The sequence below is a fragment of the Balaenoptera acutorostrata genome, chromosome 7 (assembly GCF_949987535.1).
Source record: "Balaenoptera acutorostrata chromosome 7, mBalAcu1.1, whole genome shotgun sequence".
Lineage (NCBI taxonomy): Eukaryota > Metazoa > Chordata > Mammalia > Artiodactyla > Balaenopteridae > Balaenoptera > Balaenoptera acutorostrata.
The window spans coordinates 77,705,512-77,727,764 of NC_080070.1; the positions used below are offsets into that span (position 1 = coordinate 77,705,512).

General features: G+C 40.8%; 1 protein-coding gene and 1 non-coding gene across 5 annotated transcripts in view; one reads left to right on the plus strand and one right to left on the minus strand.

Annotated features, from left to right (window-relative positions):
* The window catches only part of IGF2BP3 (insulin like growth factor 2 mRNA binding protein 3), a 150,301-nt gene that overhangs the window by 69,823 nt on the left and 58,225 nt on the right, over positions 1–22,253 (minus strand). The window lies entirely within an intron of this gene.
* On the plus strand, positions 18,293–18,400 carry LOC114236315 (U6 spliceosomal RNA). Its single transcript, XR_003622288.2, has one exon. It is a non-coding gene; the product is annotated as a U6 spliceosomal RNA (small nuclear RNA).

A 22,253-nucleotide genomic window follows, 5' to 3' on the forward strand; every position in this document is an offset into this window, starting at 1 on the left:
ACAGTGAGGGGATGGAAAAAGATATTCCATGCAAATGGAAATCAAAAGAAAGCTGGAGTAGCTATACTCATATCAGATAAAATAGACTTTAAAATAAAGAATGTTACAAGAGACAAGGAAGGACACTACATAATGATCCAGGGATCAATCCACGAAGAAGATATAACAATTATAAATATATATGCACCCAACACAGGAGCACCTCAATACACTAGGCAACTGCTAACAGCTATAAAAGAGGCAATCGACAGTAACACAATAATAGTGGGGGACTTTAACATCTCACTTACACCAATGGACAGATCATCCAAAATGAAAATAAATAAGGAAACAGAAGCTTTAAATGACACAATAGACCACATAGATTTAATTGATATTTATAGGACATTCCATCCAAAAACAGCAGATTACACGTTCTTCTCAAGTGCGCACGGAACATTCTCCAGGATAGAACACATCTTGGGTCACAAATCAAGCCTGAGTAAATTTAAGAAAATTGAAATCATATCAAGCATCTTTTCTGACCACAACGCTATGAGATTAGAAATGAATTACAGGGAAAAAAACGTAAAAAACACAAACACATGGAGGCTAAACAATACATTACTAAATAACCAAGAGATCACTGAAGAAATCAAAGAGGAAATCAGAAATTACCTAGAGACAAATGACAATGAAAACACGACGATCCAAAACCTATGGGATGCAGCAAAAGCAGTTCTAAGAGGGAAGTTTATAGCTATACAATCCTACCTAAAGAAACAAGAAAAATCTCAAGTAAACAATCTAACCTTATACCTAAAGAAACTAGAGAAAGAAGAACAAACAAAACCCAAAGTTAGCAGAAGGAAAGAAATCATAAAGATCGGAGTGGAAATAAATGAAATAGAAACAAAGAAAACAATAGCAAAGATCAATAAAACTAAAAGCTGGTTCTTTGAGAAGATAAACAAAATTGATAAGCCATTAGCCAGACTCATCAAGAAAAAGAGGGAGAGGACTCAAATCAATAAAATCAGAAATGAAAAAGGAGAAGTTACAACAGACACCGCAGAAATACAAAGCATCCTAAGAGACTACTACAAGCAACTTTATGCCAATAAAATGGACAATCTGGAAGAAATGGACAAATTCTTAGAAAGGTATAACCTTCCAAGACTGAACCAGGAAGAAACAGAAAATATGGACAGACCAATCACAAGTAATGAAATTGAAACTGTGATTAAAAATCTTCCAACAAACAAAAGTCCAGGACCAGATGGCTTCACAGGTGAATTCTATCAAACATTTAGAGAAGAGCTAACACCTATCCTTCTCAAACTCTTCCAAAAAATTGCAGAGGAAGGAACACTCCCAAACTCATTCTATGAGGCCACCATCACCCTGATACCAAAACCAGACAAAGACACTACAAAAAAAGAAAATTACAGACCAATATCACTGACGAATATAGATGCAAAAATCCTCAACAAAATACTGGCAAACAGAATCCAATAACACATTAAAAGGATCATACACCATGACCAAGTGGGATTTATCCCAGGGATGCAAGGATTCTTCAATATACGCAAATCAATCAATGTGCTACACCATATTAACAAATTGAAGAATAAAAACCATATGATCATCTCAATAGATGCAGAAAAAGCTTTTGACAAAATTCAACATCCATTTCTGATAAAAACTCTCCAGAAAGTGGGCATAGGGGGAACCTACCTCAACATAATACAGGCCATATATGACAAACCCACAGCAAACATCATTCTCAATGGTGAAAAACTGAAAGCATTTCCTCTAAGATCAGGAACAAGACAAGTATGTCCACTCTCACCACTATTATTCAACATAGTTCTGGAAGTCCTAGCCACGGCAGTCAGAGAAGAAAAAGAAATAAAAGAATACAAATTGGAAAAGAAGAAGTAAAACTGTCACTGTTTGCAGATGACATGATCCTATACATAGAGAATCCTAAAACTGCCACCAGAAAACTGCTAGAGCTAATTAATGAATATGGTAAAGTTGCAGGATACAAAATTAATGCACAGAAATCTCTTGCATTCCTATACACTAATGATGAAAAATCTGAAAGAGAAATTATGGAAACACTCCCATTTACCATTGCAACAAAAAGAATAAAATACCTAGGAACAAACTTACCTAGGGAGACAAAAGACCTGTATGCAGAAAACTATAAGACACTGATGAAAGAAATTAAAGATGATACCAACAGATGGAGAGATATACCATGTTCTTGGATTGGAAGAATCAACATTGTGAAAATGACTATACTACCCAAAGCAATCTACAGATTCAATGCAATCCCTATCAAATTACCAATGGCATTTTTTAAGGAACTAGAACAAATCATCTTAAAATTTGTATGGAGACACAAAAGACCCTGAATAGCCAAAGCAGTCTTGAGGGAAAAAAACGGAGCTGGAGGAATCAGACTCCCTGACTTCAGGCTATACTACAAAGCTACAGTAATCAAGACAATATGGTACTGGCACAAAAACAGAAATATAGATCAATGGAACAAGATAGAAAGCCCAGAGATAAACCCACGCACCTATGGTCAACTAATCTATGACAAAGGAGGCAAAGATATACAATGGAGAAAAGACAGTCTCTTCAATAAGTGGTGCTGGGAAAACTGGACAGCTACATGTAAAAGAATGAAATTAGAATACTCCCTAACACCATACACAAAAATAAACTCAAAATGGATTCGAGACCTAAATGTAAGACTGGACACTGTAAAACTCTTAGAGGAAAACATAGGAAGAACATTCTTTGACATAAATCACAGCAAGATCTTTTTTTGATCCACCCCCTAGAGTAATGGAAATAAAAACAAAAATAAACAAATGGGACCTAAAGAAACTTCAAAGCTTTTGCACAGCAAAGGAAACCATAAACAAGACGAAAAGACAACCCTCAGAATGGGAGAAAATATTTGCAAACGAATCAACAGACAAAGGATTAATCTCCAAAATATATAAACAGCTCATTCAGCTCAATATCAAAGAAACAAACACCCCAATCCAAAAATGGGCAGAAGACCTAAATAGACATTTCTCCAAAGAAGACATACAGACGGCCACGAAGCACATGAAAAGATGCTCAACATCACTAATTATTAGAGAAATGCAAATCAAAACTACAATGAGGTATCACCTCACACCAGTTAGAATGGGCATCATCAGAAAATCTACAAACAACAAATGCTGGAGAGGGTGTGGAGAAAAGGGAACCCTCTTGCACTGTTGGTAGGAATGTAAACTGATACAGCCACTATGGAGAACAATATGGAGGTTCCTTAAAAAACTAAAAATAGAATTACCATATGACCCAGCAATCCCACTACTGGGCATATACCCAGAGAAAACCGTATTTCAAAAAGACACAAAAAGAAATGAAATGGAGGTGTTTGTAATGAGGTGGATGGAGTTAGAGTCTGTCATACAGAGTGAAGTAAGTCAGAAAGAGAAAAACAAATACAGTATGCTAACACATATATATATGGAATCTAAGGGAAAAAAAAAAAAAAAGGTCATGAAGAACCTAGTGGCAAGATGGGAATAAAGACACAGACCTACTAAAGAATGGACTTGAGGATATGGGGAGGGGGAGGGGTGAGATGTGACAGGGTGAGAGAGTGTCATGGACATATATACACTACCAAATGTAAAATAGATAGCTAGTGGGAAGCAGCCGCATAGCACAGGGAGATCAGCTCAGTGCTTTGTGAACGCCTGGGGGGGTGGGAAGGGGAGGGTGGGAGGGAGGGAGATGCAGGAGGGAGGAGATATGGGAACATGTGTATATGTGTAGCTGATTCGCTTTGTTATAAAGCAGAAACTAACACACCATTGTGAAGCAACTTAACTTCAATAAAGATGTTTAAAAAAAAAAAAAAAAAAAAAAGACACATGCACCCGAATGTTCAGTGCAGCACTATTTACAATAGCCAGGTCATGGAAGCAACCTAAATGCCCATCGACAGACGAATGGATAAAGAAGTTGTGGTACATATATACAATGGAATATTACTCAGCCATAAAAAGGAACTAAATTGAGTCATTTGTTGAGACGTGAATGGATCTAGAGACTGTCATACAGAGTGAAGTAAGTCAGAAAGAGAAAAACAAATATCGTATATTAACGCATGTATGTGGAACCTAGAAAAATGGTACAGATGAGCCGGTTTGCAGGGCAGAAGTTGAGACACAGATGTAGAGAACGGATATATGGACACCAAGGGGAGAAAAATGCGGTGGGGTGGGGATGGTGGTGTGCTGAATTGGGCGATTGGGATTGACATGTATACACTGATGTGTATAAAATTGATGCCTAGTAAGAACCTGCAGTATAAAAAAACAAACAAACAAAACAACAAATACTAAACTTTCATTGGGTTATTTGTATGGAAATATGTTAATATAAATGTTTCAGACATTACATGAAATTTCCAAAAATCTTATATGTTCTGGTATAATGTTATAAGTCATAATCCTAGTTATTACTTTAAAATGTATATCTCAGAAATAACTAATTTTCTTGTTAACTGCATTATTATGAACTTTCATCAAATCTTTAACCGTGGTCATTTTTAAGTCTTTTGTCATTTACAGACAGTTCTGGGTGTACTCTGATGCTTTTGCAAATATGTTCCTATAAAAGGGTTTCATCTTCAAGAAATTCATGGAAAAGACTCTGACAAGTACAGGTTTCTGGTAACTGACTGTACTGCTGAACTGAATGAATAAGCATTTTCAGAACTCTAATGAAAAACTGATGAACTCATAAAAGTGCTAACAAAAGATCAAGATGAAAAAATAAATTAATTACATGGGACTGAGTGAACTGATGAGGATGAGTATAATTTTTGTGACTCTCTGTCTGAATTAAAAAAAAAAAAATCCCACAAGGACTCAGAGGCAAAGAATATACAAATCAATTTTCACTGCAAAGTAAAGGAGCTGTTACAGTGGAGGATTACTGGACTGAATGTCAATATTATGACATAGTATGAGTGTGTTTCATGTTTGGTAATTGCAATCATTGTTGCTTTTGTTGTGGTCATCCATGTACGATGCTTGGTGTCAGTCTATTTATCTCTTGTAAAAATAAAATACAGTGTGTGTATGTGAAAAAAAAAAACTAATATGAAGTCAGTGGTAAAATTAAAACCATAAAATACACTATAAGGTAGAGGTGACCCTGAAGCTCAGTAACAGACAACACCAAGCTGCATCCAGTAGAAAGTAAGGTTCTATCGTGTACTACAAAGCTCGGTCTCTAGAAGCAGAGGGAAGCATATGAGCAAAAGTTCTTATTAAACAAGCATCAATTAATATCAAGTCAGGATAAAATTTCTAGCATACAGAAATAAAGCTGTGTCTGATCAAAGACTTGCCCACGTTTAATTAAGCAGGAAAAAAACATGATTAAGTCATGTCTTATGGAAAAGAAGTCATGAAGAGTATTTAAAATCAGAAATATTTGTTCAGCTGGGCCACTTCAAGTAATGTTCAACAATACTGGAATACTGGAAGCACACAGAACGTACTCAGAGCTGATGGGCATCAAATTTGCTGAGAAAGGAGAACGTGGATAATAATGGGTGTAAACTTAGTAGGACTTAGCATTAATCCATCCTAATGAGGCCGGCATCTGGGAACACAGCCCATGCAGTAACAGCCATAGGGAGCATCACTCAATGATGCTTCCAACTTCCCTGTGACTCATTTCTTCAACACAAGGTCTGATGTTTTTCTTTGAAAAAGAAAAAAATAAGAAACTGAATTTTACCCAAAATAGAAAGCTGGGGGCTTCCCCGGTGGCACAGTGGTTAAGAATCTGCCTGCCAATGCAGGGGACAAGGGTTCCAGCCCTGGTCCGGGAAGATCCCACATGCCGCTGAGCAACTAAGCCCGTGCGCCACAACTACTGAGCCTGCGCTCTAGAGCCCGTGAGCTACAACTACTGAAGCGCGCATGCCACAACTACTGAAGCCCGCATGCCTAGAGCCCGTGCTCCGCAACAAGAGAAGCCACCGTAATGAGAAGCCCGCGCACCGCAACGAAGAGTAGCCCCCGCTCTCCACAACTAGAGAAAGCCCGCACGCAGCAACAAAGACCCAACACAGCCAAAAATAATAAAAAAATTTTTTAAAGTTATAAAAAAAAAAAATAGAAAGCTGTATTTTAAGGTAAAATACTATTAGAAAAACTAACCGAAAACACTTGAACTACTTATAAAACAAGTAGCCAAAGCAAGATAAAATACCAGATTTCTCTCTAAAACACAACTTGTTCCCTGCTAGCAAAGAGCCCAACATAGCTTGGAGGAAGATTTCAATTTGCTCCCCCCACCACCCCACAATCCACAAACAAAAAACACAACAAACAACTCAACACCATTTTTTTAGAAGACTTAGTGACTGATTTCTCCTTCAGCAAACTCAAAGACCTGAGACAAAAAACTTATATCCTATTTTCTTCTACCTACCCTCCCCATCCCTCCCAACACCCCACCCCCCGTAAAATCCAGCAAACTAACTATTAAAAAATTTTTTTAATCTATTACAGAGTTGAAAAAGTTTCCAACCAAGAGATGTGTGTGAACACTGACCATTCGTCTATATCAGGCTCTGTTCTGGGTCTTTGATGACAACACCGGGGAAGACACAGCCCCTGGCCCCTAAGTTTTAGAGTCCGATGGGAGAATAGAAACAAGTCAGAAGGCAATTAAAATATCAAGTGCTGAGTGGTGCTATAGTGCTAAGTATAAGAGAAATATAGGGGACACACCTAATCCAGGTATGGCAGAAAAATATAAGGCTTTGTGAAAGAAATGACATCTAAGTTAAAGGCTAAGTAATTATGGGAATTAAGAAAAACAGAAAGAACCAAATGGATTATAGGCAGAGAAAACATGTATGCAAAAGCCCTGATACTAAGAGAGTGATGGGGTTGAGGAAAAGTAAAGTTACTTCACTATAGCAGAGCCAAAGGATGAAAATTTCAGCCAAAGGGCAAAAATCCATTGAAGAAGTTTATTAATTCATAATAAACTATGGGGCGAGGCACCTGTGTTATCTGCTGGTTCTCATGGTGACCCTGAAAGGGCCATACTGTTAATCTCTTTTCCACAGATGGGAAAAAGGCTCCGTATGGTTGAGTCACCTTCGCACAAAGCCCCCAGTCTTCCTATCCATCATTCTGGGGCTTGATGTTCAGACACGGAAGCCCCATCACCTCTTCCTTATATTCTATGAAAACACATCTTCAAATTTATGTGGAGAATAAGCAAAGCACTGAAAACCTTTAGTGAAAATGCATGCAGCAGATCCAGCCCTAGCACATAGTAGGGATGCAAATAAGTTCAATAAAGGCTTATAACAAGAGAAGCAGAGGCAAGGAGGGGCTAGGCTCTGCAGCTCAGGGAAGAGAGATAAAAATGACCCTAGGTCCACAGTTTTGTGGGCTGGACAAGGTCAAGTCTGAGCTGGGGCACGCACCAGTATCACCTTGAATCTGATGTTGGACTGTAGCTATCTTTTCTGTTATGTACGAAAAGGCACCAGTTATTCAGCAACACGTACCTCCTTCTTCCTCATTTTCTGACAGGAATGGCGCATTTGCTGTGCAAAATGACAAGCTGTACTCTGAATAGAAATCTCGCTAGGTTTTGAAGCGCTTAATCTTCATGTGTTGCCCTGTGATTACAGCCCCCACTCTTGAGATCGTGGCCCTACCATTTATTTGACATTTGAGAGCTGACCGCAGTGTGGTCCTATTATGGCAGGCTGAATAATGGTTCCAAATATGTCTACTTCCTAATCCCTGAAACCTGTGAATGTTACCTCACATGACAAAAGAGACTCTGCAGATGTGATTAAACTAAGGATCTTGAGCTAGGGAGGTTATCCCCAATTATCCAAGTGGGCCGGATGTTGTCACAAGGGTCCTTATAAAAGGGGCACTAGAGGAATCAAGGTCAAAGAGAAAGCCATGTGACAACACAAGCGGAGACTGGAGTGATGCACTTTGAACCTGGAGGAGAGGCTACAAGCCAGGAAATACAGACAGCCTCTAAAAACTGGAAAAGGCAAGTAAATGAATTCTCCTCCACACCCCCAGAAGGTACCAGCCCTGCCAACACCTTGACCTCTGAGACTGATTTCAGACTCCTGGCTTCTCAAACTGTAAGAAAGTAAAATTCTGTTGTTTTAAGCCACCAAGTTTGTGGTAATTTCTTACAGCAGCAATAGGAAACTAATATACCTACATTTATGTTAGCATGAAAAACAAATTTTCTGTGCCAGCAATCCCCCCTGAATTGCTTTAAAATAGTCCAAAAAACCAACAAAATTAGGGGATATCGATAAAATAAGAACAGAATACTGATAATCTTTAAAGCTGGGTACATGGGGGTTCATTATACTATTTTCTCTATATGTGTATATTTGGAATCTTTCAAACTACAGAATTTTAAAAGTCACTTTAAAATTCCTAAGGAAGAAGACATACAGATGGCCAAAAAGCACATGAAAAGATGCTCAACGTGATTAATTATTAGAGTAATACAAATCAAAGCTACAATGAATCACCTCACACCAGTCGGAATGGCCATCATCAAAAAGTCTATAAACAATAAATGCTGGAGAGGGTGTAGAGAAAAGGGAACCCTCGTGCACTGTTGGTAGGAACGTAAATTGGTGCAGGCACTATGGAGAACAGTATGGAGGTTCCTTAAAAAACTAAAAATAGGGCTTCCCTGGTGGCGCAGTGGTTGAGAATCTGCCTGCTAATGCAGGGGACACGGGTTCGAGCCCTGGTCTGGGAAGATCCCACATGCCACGGAGCGACTGGGCCCGTGAGCCACAATTGCTGAGCCTGCGCGTCTGGAGCCTGTGCCCCGCAGCGGGAGGGGCCGCGGTGGAGAGAGGCCCGCGCACCGCGATGAAGAGCGGTCCCCGCACCGCGATGAAGAGTGGCCCCCGCTTGCCGCAACTGGAGAAAGCCCTCGCACGAACCGAAGACCCAATACAGACAAAAATAATAAACAAATAAAGAAAGAAAGAAAGAAAGAAAATCCTTTAAAAAAAAAAAAAAAAAAACTAAAAATAGAACTACCCTATAATCTAGCAATCTCACTCCTGGAATGTATCTGGAGAAAACCATACTTCGAAAAGATACATGCACCCCAATTTTCATTGCAGCACTATTTACATTAGCCAAGACACGGAAGCAACCTAAATGTCCATCGACAGAGGAATAGATAAAGACGATGTGGTACATATATACGATGGAATATTAGCTATAAAAAAGAATGAAATACTGCTATTTGCAGCAACATGGATGTACCTAGAGATTATCATATTAAGTGAGGTAAGTCAGAGAAAGACACATATCATATGATACCACTTATATGTGGAATCTAAAAATAAAATGATACAAATGAACTTACTTACAAAACAGAAACAGACTTTGAAAACAAATGTCGGGGGAGGGATAAATTAGGAGTTTGGGATTAACTATACACACTACTATATACAAAATAATCAACAAGGACCTACTGTATAGCACAGGGAACTCTATTCAATATTCTGTAATAACCTATATGAGAAAAGAATCTGAAAAAGAATGGGCATATGTATAACTGAATCACTTAGCTGTATACCTGAAACTAACACAACACTGTAAATCAACTACACTCCAATATAAAGTAAAAATTAAACTGAAAAAATTCAGCTATAAAATAAAATTCCTAAGGAAGATACCACATGTCGACACCTTCCCCAACATCTTTGTCATCTCAGGATGCTGTAACAAATACCAAAGACTGGATGGCTTAAACAACAGAAATTTATCTCTCACAGTTCTAGAGGCTGGAAGTCTAAGATCAGGGTGCCAGCCTGGTTGAGTTCTTGGTGAGGACCCTCTTCCTGATCTATAGACAGTCACCTTCTTGCTATATTCTCACATGGCAGAGAGAAAGCATCTCTTGTGTCTCTTCTTATAAGGGTACTAATTCCATTCATAGGGCTCTACTCTCATGACCTAATTATCTCCCAAAGGCTCCACCTCCTAATACCATCACATTGGGGATTAGGGCTTCAACATATAAGTTCTGGGGAGACAAACATTCAGTCCACAGCACCCACTAAATCCAGATGAACCAGTTTTCCCCCCAACACTGGAACAAATTGTTATTTCTTTAGTCAAACACCATATCATATTACTGACTGGTGGTTATGGAACACGTGACAAAAAGTATGCACCTTTAAACATGTTCTCAGTGTGTATGAGAGGCACATGGGAACTGAGCAAGTGAAGAAGCATTCATGTCTCCTGTATCCCATTTCTCTAGGATAGAGGATCATGGAATAAGACAATGTCCAAAAATTCTCCACCCGAATTATTATATTGCTTTTTTGGCTGATCATATATAGGTAAATCTATCTAAGATGATGAACACATCTCAACTCTGTAGAAGTCAAAAAACAAAATGTATCTGAGCTATACCTGAACAGGTGGTTTTGGTCTCAGAGAGCCCCAGATGACTGTGTCCTTCTCCTCAGGACACACATCTTGAGAGCTGGTGCTGTCAACAGAGCTTTCCCAAAGCATACCACCACCTCTGCCACACAGCTATCACAACCACAGGCGGCTGTTCCAACTAGGCTGATCCAGCCTTACAAAGCAAGATAGACAATAGAATCATGTCCTTCCACCAAACTGCATTTGCTACATGCACCAAAAATTTTAAGAAACACCTCAAGGGGCTTCCCTGGTGGCGAAGTGGTTGAGAATCCTCCTGCCAATGCAGGGGACACGGGTTCGAGCCCTGGGAAGGGGAAGATCCCACATGCCGTGGAGCAGCTGGGCCCGTGAGCCACAATTACTGAGCCTGCGCGTCTGGAGCCTGTGCTCCGCAACAAGAGAGGCCGCGATAGTGAGAGGCCCGCGCACCGCGATGAAGAGTGGCCCCCGCTTGCCACAACTAGAGAAAGCCCTCGCACAGCAATGAAGACCCAACACAGCCAAAAATAAATAAATAAATTTATAAAAAAAAAAAAAAAAGAAAAGAAACACCTCAAGGCCCAAGCATTTCCAGTTCACTCGAGAACAACTTCAAAGTCCATCTCGTGACTCTGTGCCTGGGTCCACCCCATAGGCACTTACACAAACACAGGCCAAAGCCAACTGTACGCATCACAGCAGAAGGACCGCGTGTGAAGAGGCAGCTGGAGGAGGGGAGGTATTCAGGATGTTATCAAAACTCAGATTTTTAACTCACACTGGAAGGAAGGTCCCTACAAAAATCAGACAATTGTTCTGCTATTCCAGAGTAACCCAAAAGTAGGAAGAACAAGCTGGTCACATTTAAGATTCAGTCACCGTGCCAAAAGCATCCAATCTCTCAGGCAGTACTTTCAGTCTCCCCACAGATTCTCAGGAGAAGCAGGTGCAGGCCCCCTGCTGAGGGTGTTCTGCCATCAGCATCACCAATGTGAACTGCTTGAGGCATTTTATGATCCAGGACCCTTCTTGGCTTGTTATAAGAATTATTTTCAATCACTAAGACTCTTCACGGTATGAAAAACATTGCAGAAAGTCTTCTGAAATTAAGGTTGGAAAAGTCACTGCTTCTCTGTGGAAGTGCATGGAGAAAACACGGAGGATTTTAAGTATATAAAGCTAACGAGAAATCAAAACCAGTTTGAGATACGCCTGTTAAACTACACCGCAAATTTCTGTCATGGAATAAAAAAGCATCCCTGATAGTGAAGGCAGTTAAGTTCACTTCCATCATTAAACAAGAGTTTTTGTAAAAAGTAATATTTATGGACAACAAAGGAGGTGTTGGGAATAAAACATTTGAGCATTTGGCTAGGGAGAATGCAATTATAATCTTCCAAGATGGACTTCCCTGGTGGTTAAAAATCCGCCTGCCAATGCAGGGGACACAGGTTCGATCCCTAGTCTGGGAAGATCACACATGCCTCGGAGCAACTAAGCCCGTGCGCCACAACTACTGAGCCTGTGCTCTAGAGCCTGCGAGCCACAACTACTGAAGCCCACGCGCCACAACTACTGAAGCCCGCGCGCCTAGAGCCTGTGCTCTGCAACAAGAGAAGACACTGCAATGAGAAGCCCACACACCGCAACGAAGAGTAGCCCCCGCTCGCCGCAACTGGAGAAACCCCGTGTGCAGCAACAAAGACCCAAGCAGCCCAAAATTTTAAAAAATAATAAGATAAATTTATTTTTTAAAAAATCTTCCAAGAGGAAGAATTTTTCAGATACATACATTCATTTTGGGTGACTTCAGGGAAAGAAAGACTGAGATAAAGAGACCACACCATGGCAAGGTAGGTTCAGAAGTAGAGATTAAACATTTAGAAATTTTTATGGGAAATTCCCTGACAGTCCAGTGGTTAGGACTCAGGACTCGGCGCTTTCACTGACGAGGGCACAGGTTCAATCCCTGGTCAGAGAACTAAGATCCCACAAGCTGCATGGTGTGGGGGGAGAGAGACAGAGACAGAGAGACAGAGAGAGAGAGAGAGAGGGAGGGAGGGAGGGAGGGAGAGAGAGAGGGAGGGAGGGAGGAAGGGAGAGAGAGAGAGAGGGAGGGAGGGAAAAGAAAGAAAAAGGAAGGAAGGAAGGAAGGAAGGAAGGAAGGAAGGGGAAGAAGAGAAAGAAGGAAAGAAAGGAAGGAAGGAAGGAAGGAGGAAAGGGAGAGAGAGAGGGAGGGAGGGGGGAGGGGGGAGAGAGAGAGACAAAGGGAGAAAGAAAGAGAGAAAGAGAAAAAGAAAGAAAGGAGGGAAGGAAGGAAGGAAGGAAGGAAGGAAGGGGGGGAGAGAGAGAGAGAGGGAGAGAGAGAGGAAGAAAGGAAGAAAGACATTTTTATGGAAGATTGCCAGGAATTTTATGTCTGCTAAATCTAAGAATAAAGACCAGGACTTGTCTTTTTGACTGACTTTAAAATTTCATTTTTCTAACAAATTTTGCATTTTATAAAATGTCAGTGATTGATTAGAAATTTAAAAACCTCATCCTTGGGACCTCTCTGGCAGTCCAGTGGTTATGACTCCACGCTCCCAATGCAAGGGACCTGTGCTCAATCCCTGGTTGGGGAACTAAGATCCCACATACCACACAGTGTGGCCAAAATACAAAACAAAACAATAAAACAAACAAACAAAAAACTCATCCTTCCATGAAGCTGGGGAAGGAATGACCTAGAGCAGTAATTCTCAATGGAGAAAACCTGACCACTTCGGGGGTGGTTTTAGAAAACTGTGGGTCCTCTGGGGTGGGGGAAGAGGTCCTCACGAACACTGGACAGGCAGAGACCAGACATGTCACACATCCTGATTTGTGCAGGGCAACCTCACACAGCGGAGACACCCCAGCCCTGCACAGTTCTTCAAGGTCCTTGACATTCATATACACAAAAAGCCCAATTTTTCTGAGCATATACCCTAAGTATTTATTGCTCAGTTTTAATATATACTCTATCTTCCAAAACTGCAACCACCATGTAAATCAATATACAATTATATTTTGACCTGCTTATCACCACTATAGAAAATCGCTTAACTGAGAGCAACACAACATTGAGTCGCCCATGTCATACCTGTATATTATCAGCACCAGTACTGGTCTGCTGAGGATTAGTCTATAATAATACAAGTACTGTACAAGTACTTGATTATTTCACTATGCCTCAAGCTCTGGTCATGCCCAAGTGTTTATGTACTGAAAAATTATTTTGTATAAACTATTTCCCTTTTATTTCTTCTTTCTGGTATCACTAGGATATTATACTGATTTTTAAATTTTACATATTTTGAAGTATTTAAATACATATATAATTATATTTTCTGTGAATTTCACTTCAGGACTGTAATTGGGACATTAGAAAATGCTTGTTAAAAAGAGGGTGCAGGGGCTTCCCTGGTGGCGCAATGGTTGGGAGTCTGCCTGCCAATGCAGGGGACACGGGTTCGAGACCTGGTCCAGGAGGATCCCACATGCTGCGGAGCAACTGGGCCCGTGAGCCACAACTACTGAGCCTGCGCGTCTGGAGCCTGTGCCCCGCAACAAGAGAGGCCGCAACAGTGAGGGGCCCGCGCACCACGAGGAAGAGTGGTCCCCGCTTGCCACAACTGGAGAGAGCCCTCGCGCAGAAACAAGGACCCAACACAGCCAAAAATAAATAAATTAAAAAAAAAAAAAAAAGAGGGTGCAGGGGGATTCCCTGGTGTTCCAGTGGTTAAGACTCGGGCTTTCACTGCCGTCGACCCAGTTTCAATCCCTGATCAGGGAACTAAGATCCCACAGGCTGTACAGTGAGGCCAAAAAAAATAAAATAAAATAAGCAATAAAAGCAAGCAAGCAAACAACAAAAAAAGAGGGTGCAGGTCTGAGGGTTGAAAATGCAAGTCTCTTTTTTAAAATATCTCAGTGTTCATTATAGGTCAAACATAGTAAGAAATTATAGTATATCTAAATAAAAACATACTGATGAAGTTAGTGGTCCAAGTCACAAACAGACTTGCAGGGGAAGTGAGAGGTCACATTCTTATTTTTACATATGAGATGACAGAACTACTGCAGTTTAAAAAGGGGGTTTTAGGGTCAGGTTGCCTGGTCTGAATCCCACTCATCCAATGTTAGCTGTAAAACCTAGGCAAGTCTCGCCATTTCTCAGCTACCTCCCCTCCACCCCCCTAAAGTCAGGATAGCACTATTTCCTTTCGATATCTAGGGTTGACTGGATGAATCAAATGAGACTCCTGAAGAGTTTAGCATCCTGCCCTGCCCATGGTCAGGGCCCCCCACGTGTATGCTACTAAGTTGATCTAAAACTTAAAGGCAGAGTAGTAAAGAAAAGAGGGGAATAAGAGCTAGGAATGTAATTGTGAGCCTAAAAATGAGTGAAAATGGACAAATCAAATATAGGACTTGTTAAAAAGAAAAAAGACTGGGCTTCCCTGGTGGCGCAGTGGTTGAGAATCTGCCTGCTAATGCAGGGGACACGGGTTCGAGCCCTGGTCTGGGAAGATCCCACATGCCACAGAGCACCTGGGCCCGTGAGCCACAACTACTGAGCCTGCGCGTCTGGAGCCTGTGCCCCGCAACGGGAGGGGCCGCGATAGTGAAAGGCCCGCGCACCGCAATGAAGAGCGGTCCCCGCACCGCGATGAAGAGTGGCCCCCACTTGCCGCAACTAGAGAAAGCCCTCGCACGAACCGAAGACCCAACACAGCCAAAAAATAAATAAATAAATAAATAAATAAAGTAGCTATAAAAAAAAAATTTAAAAAAAGAAAAAGAAAAAAGACTGAAATATCAATTCACTACCATCAATCCAACTAAGCTAATGAAACGATTTTAATTCTTTTTATACACACTTGTACATGGAGGAAGAGTGACACAAAACAACATTAGGCCAAGAAAGAATCTATCAAGATGAACACTGATCTCTATTTGGGTTATGGTCATGCTCTGAAAAGCATCACATGACTTCATCAGTTCAACTAATGCTTACTGAACACCTCCTTTTGTGTGTAAGAACCAACAACTGAGGAATCCCGAGAAGATGTCAGTGCACGTATACTACACATCTAGGGAAGACCACAGAAAATTACAGCCTTTCTCATCCCCACATGAGAATAACTCTAAATAGTAAGACTGTATTTTTGGGTAAGACCAAGTAGGCCATTCAGCAATACAAAAGTACAAAAGGGAAAAAAATACCCCGAGTACTGAGGCAACCCTGCCTCTCTGGTTGCTGATGCTAAAATTAGAAACAGGATTAAGAGTGCCCTGCCATTCCCAGTTGGTTTACTGTTCTAAACCCCCTGCCTGGGGACTTCTCCCTCCCGCATGTTAACCTTGAATATTCTGTTCATTAATGTCAGAAGTGGGAAGCAATAGGAAAAGAGCAAAAAATGAAGGCTTTTATAAATTTAAATGTGAAATTATCTCTCTTTTAGCATTACACACACATCTCCAGTACTGGATCACATGGACAGTTTGAATACAAGCTTCTTTTTGTAAATGATAGCTAAGTGCCTGCTCAGCCTTAATTCAACCAAGGGTTACCTATGAGAAAAAAAAAAAAAACCTTAAAGCAAGTTACTTAATAGTTGCTCTATTCTTAAGAAATAAATGATTCGGGCTTCCTTGGTGGCGCAGTGGTTGAGAATCTGCCTGCCAATGCAGGGGACACGGGTTCGAGCCCTGGTCTGGGAAGATCCCACATGCCGCGGAACAACTGGGCCCGTGAGCCACAACTACTGAGCCTGGGCGTCTGGAGCCTGTGCTCCGCAACAAGAGAGGTCGCAACAGTGAGAGGCCCGCACACCACGATGAAGAGTGGCCCCCACTCGCCGCAACTAGAGAAAGCCCACGCACAGAAACGAAGACCCAACACAGCCAAAAATAAATAAATAAATAAATAAAAATTAAAATAAAAAAAAGAAATAAATGATTCAATATCATTTATTTCTCAAGAGATAATTTCACCTCTTGAAATTTCAAAGTAACAAGAAAACTATAAACTGAGTGGGGATAGTCTACCCTGTTTCTCCCATGGAATGATGATAAAATCTGGACAGAATGTATGACGCAACTATTTGAAGACTCTGAAAAGTATATGAGGGACTTCCCTGGTGGGGCAGTGGTTAAGAATCCGCCTGCCAATGCAGGGGACACGGGTTCCAGCCCTGGTCCGGGAAGACCTCACATGCCACGGAGCAACTCAGCCTGTGCACCACAACTACTGAGCCTGCGCTCTAGAGCCCGCGAGCCACAACTACTGAAGCCCACGCGCCTAGAGCTCGTGCTCCACAACAAGAGAAGCCACCACAATGGGAAGCCCGCATGCCGCAACGAAGAGCAGCCCCCACTCGCCACACCTAGAGAAAGCCTACGTGCAGCAACGAAGACCCAACGCAGCCAAAAATAAATTTTAAAAGAATAAATTAATTTTTTTAAAAAAAGAAAAGTAGATGATAGCAGGTGGAGCGGGGAATTTAAAGTACCATCAAACGTGAGATGATTTATTCTGCCCTTCTTCCCTCTGGTATGCCCCAGCCTGGACTTGGGGCAGTTTAAAACTTGGAAATTGTTACTGAGCACAGACAGAACTCGAGGAGAAGTCCTGTAGCTCTGGCTTGAAGAGCAGGAAAGGGGTACCTAAAACTCTGATGAAGGGGAAGAACTATGGTTCCAAGGGGGTGGGTTGAATCCTATTGCTTTTTTGCCCCTGTCTTCCTGCCACTTAGCCCCAGACGTGAGTGCAGTCATGAGAAGTGCACAACCAAGCAGGGTAACTAAGGCCCTATCTTTTCTGGCTGAAGAACCAGAAAGAGAAGCCCTTGGGAATCAAAGTACTAATCAGATCATGCAAAGGGAGGAGCTCAGGAAAGCAACTGCATGAAGTTGTTTAGGAAATCCTGGATTTAGCTCCAATATGCACATGCTTGCATCAGAAAACAAACAGCATACCCAAGACTTTGAGAGCAGAACCATGGGAGAGATCATCACCCAGGTCCCAAACTGGCCACCACTGAGTGCTGTTACACACATGAGACAGATCCAAAGAGTACTTCAAAGGCTTCAAAAATGAAGTGAAATTGGAACCATAATCCACAGAAGGCTGGCTGCAACTTGCAGCCTGAAGCCAATTGGCTCAAATTGTATTCTAAAATGAAATTATCAACATTCTCCATAGGATATGAACCAAGATCCAGAGTCTCATAATATTATATTCAAAATGTTCAAGGTACAATCCAAAATTACTTATATAAAGAGCTAGGAAAATCTCACGTCGTAGGGGATAAGGTAATCAACAAATGCAAATGCCAAGAATGACACAGATGTTGGAATTATCTGACAGACTTTAAAGAAACTATTATAAAAATGTTCCACAAAGGGTGAGCACTCTTGAAAAGAACAGAAAGAAAATGTCCAAGAAACAGTAGGTATAAAAGAAATAAAAATTTAGAACCAAAACACAATAACCCTAAATAAACTCACTGGATGAACAAAACAGCTGACTGGAAACAACAAAGGAAATTGTCACTGCTCACGAAGACAGATCAATAGCAATTATTCAATCTGAACTGAGAGAAAAAAATGTACAGACGCTCGAAGCCCTGTGGGAAAATACCAAAAGCCTAATTTACGTTATCGGTATCTCAGAAAGACAGGAAAAAGGAAAAATATTTGCTGAACATATCTTTGAATAAATGGTTACTGAAGTGCTCGCTTCGGCAGCACATATACTAAATATTGGAACAACACAGAGAAGATTAGCATGGCCCCTGTGCAAGGATGACACACAAATCCGTGAAGCGTTCCATATTTCTTAAAGACCTAAATGTAAGGCCAGACACTATAAAACTCTTAAGAGGAAAACATAGGCAGAACACTCTATGACAAAAATCACAGCAAGATCCTTTATGACCCACCTCCTAGAGAAATGGAAATAAAAACAAAAAGAAACAAATGGGACCTAATGAAACTTAAAAGTTTTTGCACAGCAAAGGAAACCATAAACAAGATGAAAAGACAACCCTCAGAATGGGAGAAAATATTTGCAAACGAAGCAACTGACAAAGGATTAATCTCCAAAATATACAAGCAGCTCATGCAGCTCAGTACCAAAAAACAAACAACCCAATCCAAAAATGGGCAGAAGACCTAAATAGACATTTCTCCAAAGAAGACATACAGATTGCCAACAAACACATGAAAGGATGCTCAAAATCACTAACCATTAGCGAAATGCAAATCAAAACTACAATGAGCTATCACCTCACACCGGTCAGAATGGCCACCATCAAAAAATCTACAAACAATAAATGCTGGAGAGGGTGTGGAGAAAAGGGAACCCTCCTGCACTGTTGGTGGGAATGTAAATTGATACAGCCACTATGGAGAACAGTATGGAGGGTCCTTAAAAAAATAAAATTAAAACGATCATATGACCCAGCAATCCCACTACTGGGCATATACCCTGAGAAAACCATATTTCAAAAAAACAGTCATGCACCACAATGTTCATTGCAGCTCTATTTACAATAGCCAGGACATGGAAGCAATCTAAATGTCCATCGACAGATGAATGGATAAAGAAGATGTGGCACATATATACAATGGACTATTACTCAGCCATAAAAAGAAACAAAATTGAGTTATTTGAAGTGAGGTGGATGGACCCAGAGTCTGTCATACAGAGTGAAGTAAGTCAGAAAGAGAAAAACAAATACCATATGCTAACACATATATATGGAATCTAAAAAAAAAATGGTTCTGATGAACATAAGGGCAGGACAGGAATAAAGATGGAGACAGAGAGAATGGACTTGAGGACACGGGGAGGGGGAAGGGTAAGCTAAGGTGAAGTGAGAGAGTAGCACTGACATATATACACTACCAGATGTAAAATAGATAGCTAGAGTAGCATTGACATATATACACTACCAGATGTAAAATAGATAGCTAGTGGGAAGCAGCCGCATAGCACAGGAGATGAGCTCAGTGCTTTGTGACCACCTAGAGGGGTGGGATAGGGAGGGTGGGAGGGAGATGCAAGAGGGAGGGGATATGGGGATATATGTATGCATATAGCTGATTCACTTTGTTATACAGCAGAAACTAATACAACATTGTAAAGCAATTATACATCAATAAAGATGTTAAAAAATATATATATGGTTACTGAAGATTCCCCAAATTTGGTAAAAGATATAAACCTATAGATTGAAAAAGTTCAGCGAACCCCTGTGAGATAATAGAAAATACATATATTGGTCTCCCAGCCTCAACCCCTCCTCTTCCTGGCACAGAACTCCTAAAATTCTTGTAATTTCCTAAGTGATAAGAGCACTAGGTGTATCTCCTGTTCTACTCAGGAAACTCTAGGTAGGTTCTTGGATGGCTCCTGGCTGGGAGCTGGTCACCAGAAAGACCAAGCCATGATCAGAAGCCTGGAATTTTCAGCCCCGTCCCCTGTCCTCCAGAGAGGGGAGAGGCGCTGGAAATGGAGTTAATAATTGATCATGCCTACAAGAAGAAGCCTCCATAAAATCCCAAGAGTAGGGGGTTCAGAGAGCTTAAAGGTGGGTGAACACATCCACATAGGGAGGGTGAGGTACCCCAACTCCACAGGGACAGAAGCTCCTGAACTCAGGACTCTCCCAGACCTCACCTTATATATCTCATCTGGCCGATCATCTGTATTTTTTATTATATCCTTTAATAAACTGGTAAATGTAAGTAAATGTTGCCCTCAGTTTTGTAAGCCACTCTAGCAAATCAGTCAAACCCAAGGAGCGAGGTCTTTGGAACCTTCTATCTATAGCTGGTTGGTCAGAAGCACAGGTGATGGTAACCCAGGCTTGTGACTGACACATGCAAGGCGAGGGCAGGGTGTAGTCTTCTGGGACTACTGAGACCAGAGGCCCTTAACCTGTGGGACCTAACATTATCTCCAGGTAGAAAGTGTTAAAAATTCAGTTAAAATGTAGGACACCCAGCTGGTGTTGCAGAGGATTGCTTGTTGAAGGGAAACATCTCCACACATTGGGTGACCAGAGTGACAGAAGTGAAGTGTTCTGAGTAATAAAGGAGACACACAGGAAAAAAAAAAACACATAATAGGAAAGAACTGGGTTTTTCCCAACACAGGGGGAAAACTAGGTTCTTTCCCTTTACAACCTCAAACAAGATAAACCCAAAGAAATCTATCTCCAGACATACCAGAAACTAACTGTTGAAAATCAAAGACAAAGAAAAACCTTGAAAGCAGCCAGAGAAAAATAACACATTACTTACAGGAAAGTGGTCCTCAACTGGGGATTATGTTGTCCCCAAGAGGATATTTGACAATGTCTGTTGACACTGTTGATGATCACAACTTGGGGAGGCAGGGAGCTGCTGGTATCTAGTAGGTAGAGACTAAGGATGCTAATAATGAGCCTACAAAACCCAAGTATGTGCTGCCTTTAAGAAACTCATTCAGGGCTTCCCTGGTGGTGCAGTGGTTGGGGGTCTGCCTGCCAGTGCAGGGGATGCGGGTTCGAGCCCTGGTCTGGGGGGATCCCGCATGCCGCGGAGCGGCTGGGCCCGTGAGCCACAATTGCTGAGCCTGCGCGTCTGGAGCCTGTGCTCCGCAGCAGGGGAGGCCGCGGTGGTGAGAGGCCCGCGCACCGCGATGAGGAGTGGCCCCCGCTTGCCGCAACTGGAGAGAGCCCTTGCACAGAAACGAAGACCCAACACAGCCATAAATAAATTAATTAATTAATTTTTTTAAAAATTTGGAAAAAAAAAACTCATTCAAACTATAATGTTACAAATAACCTCAAGGTAAAAAAATGATGTAATAAGATATCATGCAAACACTAATGAAAAGAAAGCTGAAGTGGTATTTAATCTCAAAGTAGACTTCAGAGCAAAGAAAGCTAACAGTGATAAAGAAGGACATTACATCATAGCAATCCTAAGTGTATATAGACCTAACAACAGAGTTTCAAAATACATGAAACAAAAACTAACAGAACTGAAAAGAGAAACAGACAAATCTATGATTATACTGAGAGATTTCAATACTCCACTCTCAGGAGTGGATGGAACAAGACACCAAAAATCACCAAGTATACAGAAGAACTGAACAGTATCAACCAACTGGACAAACATGCTACCCAACATGAAACATTTCCCAAGATATACTGTATCTGTCTAAAACAAAGATATAAAACAAGTAACAACAGATTTTAAGGAAATATAAACATATAAGGTATGTTTACCAACCATAATGGAATTAAACTAGAAGTTAATAACAAAAAGATAACTAGAAAATCTCCAATTATTTGGAAATTTAAACTACATAGTCCAAAAAAAAAAAAAAATCCACAGGTCAAAGAGGAAGTCTCAAGGGAAATTAGAAAATATTTTGAACTGAACAAAAAATTTTAAAAATATACCAAGATTTATGGGATTAAGTGCCTTAAAGGGAAATTCATAGCATCATATGTTTACATTAGAAAAAAAAGATGTTGTGGTCATCCATGTACAATGCTTGGTGTCAGTCTATTTATCTCTTGTAAAAATTTAAAAAAATAAAAATAAATAAAAATAAAAATAAAAAGAGGCATTTGGAGCCTGTGTGAAGACAAAAAAAAAAAAGAAAAAAAAGAAAGGTCTCCTATTAATAACCCA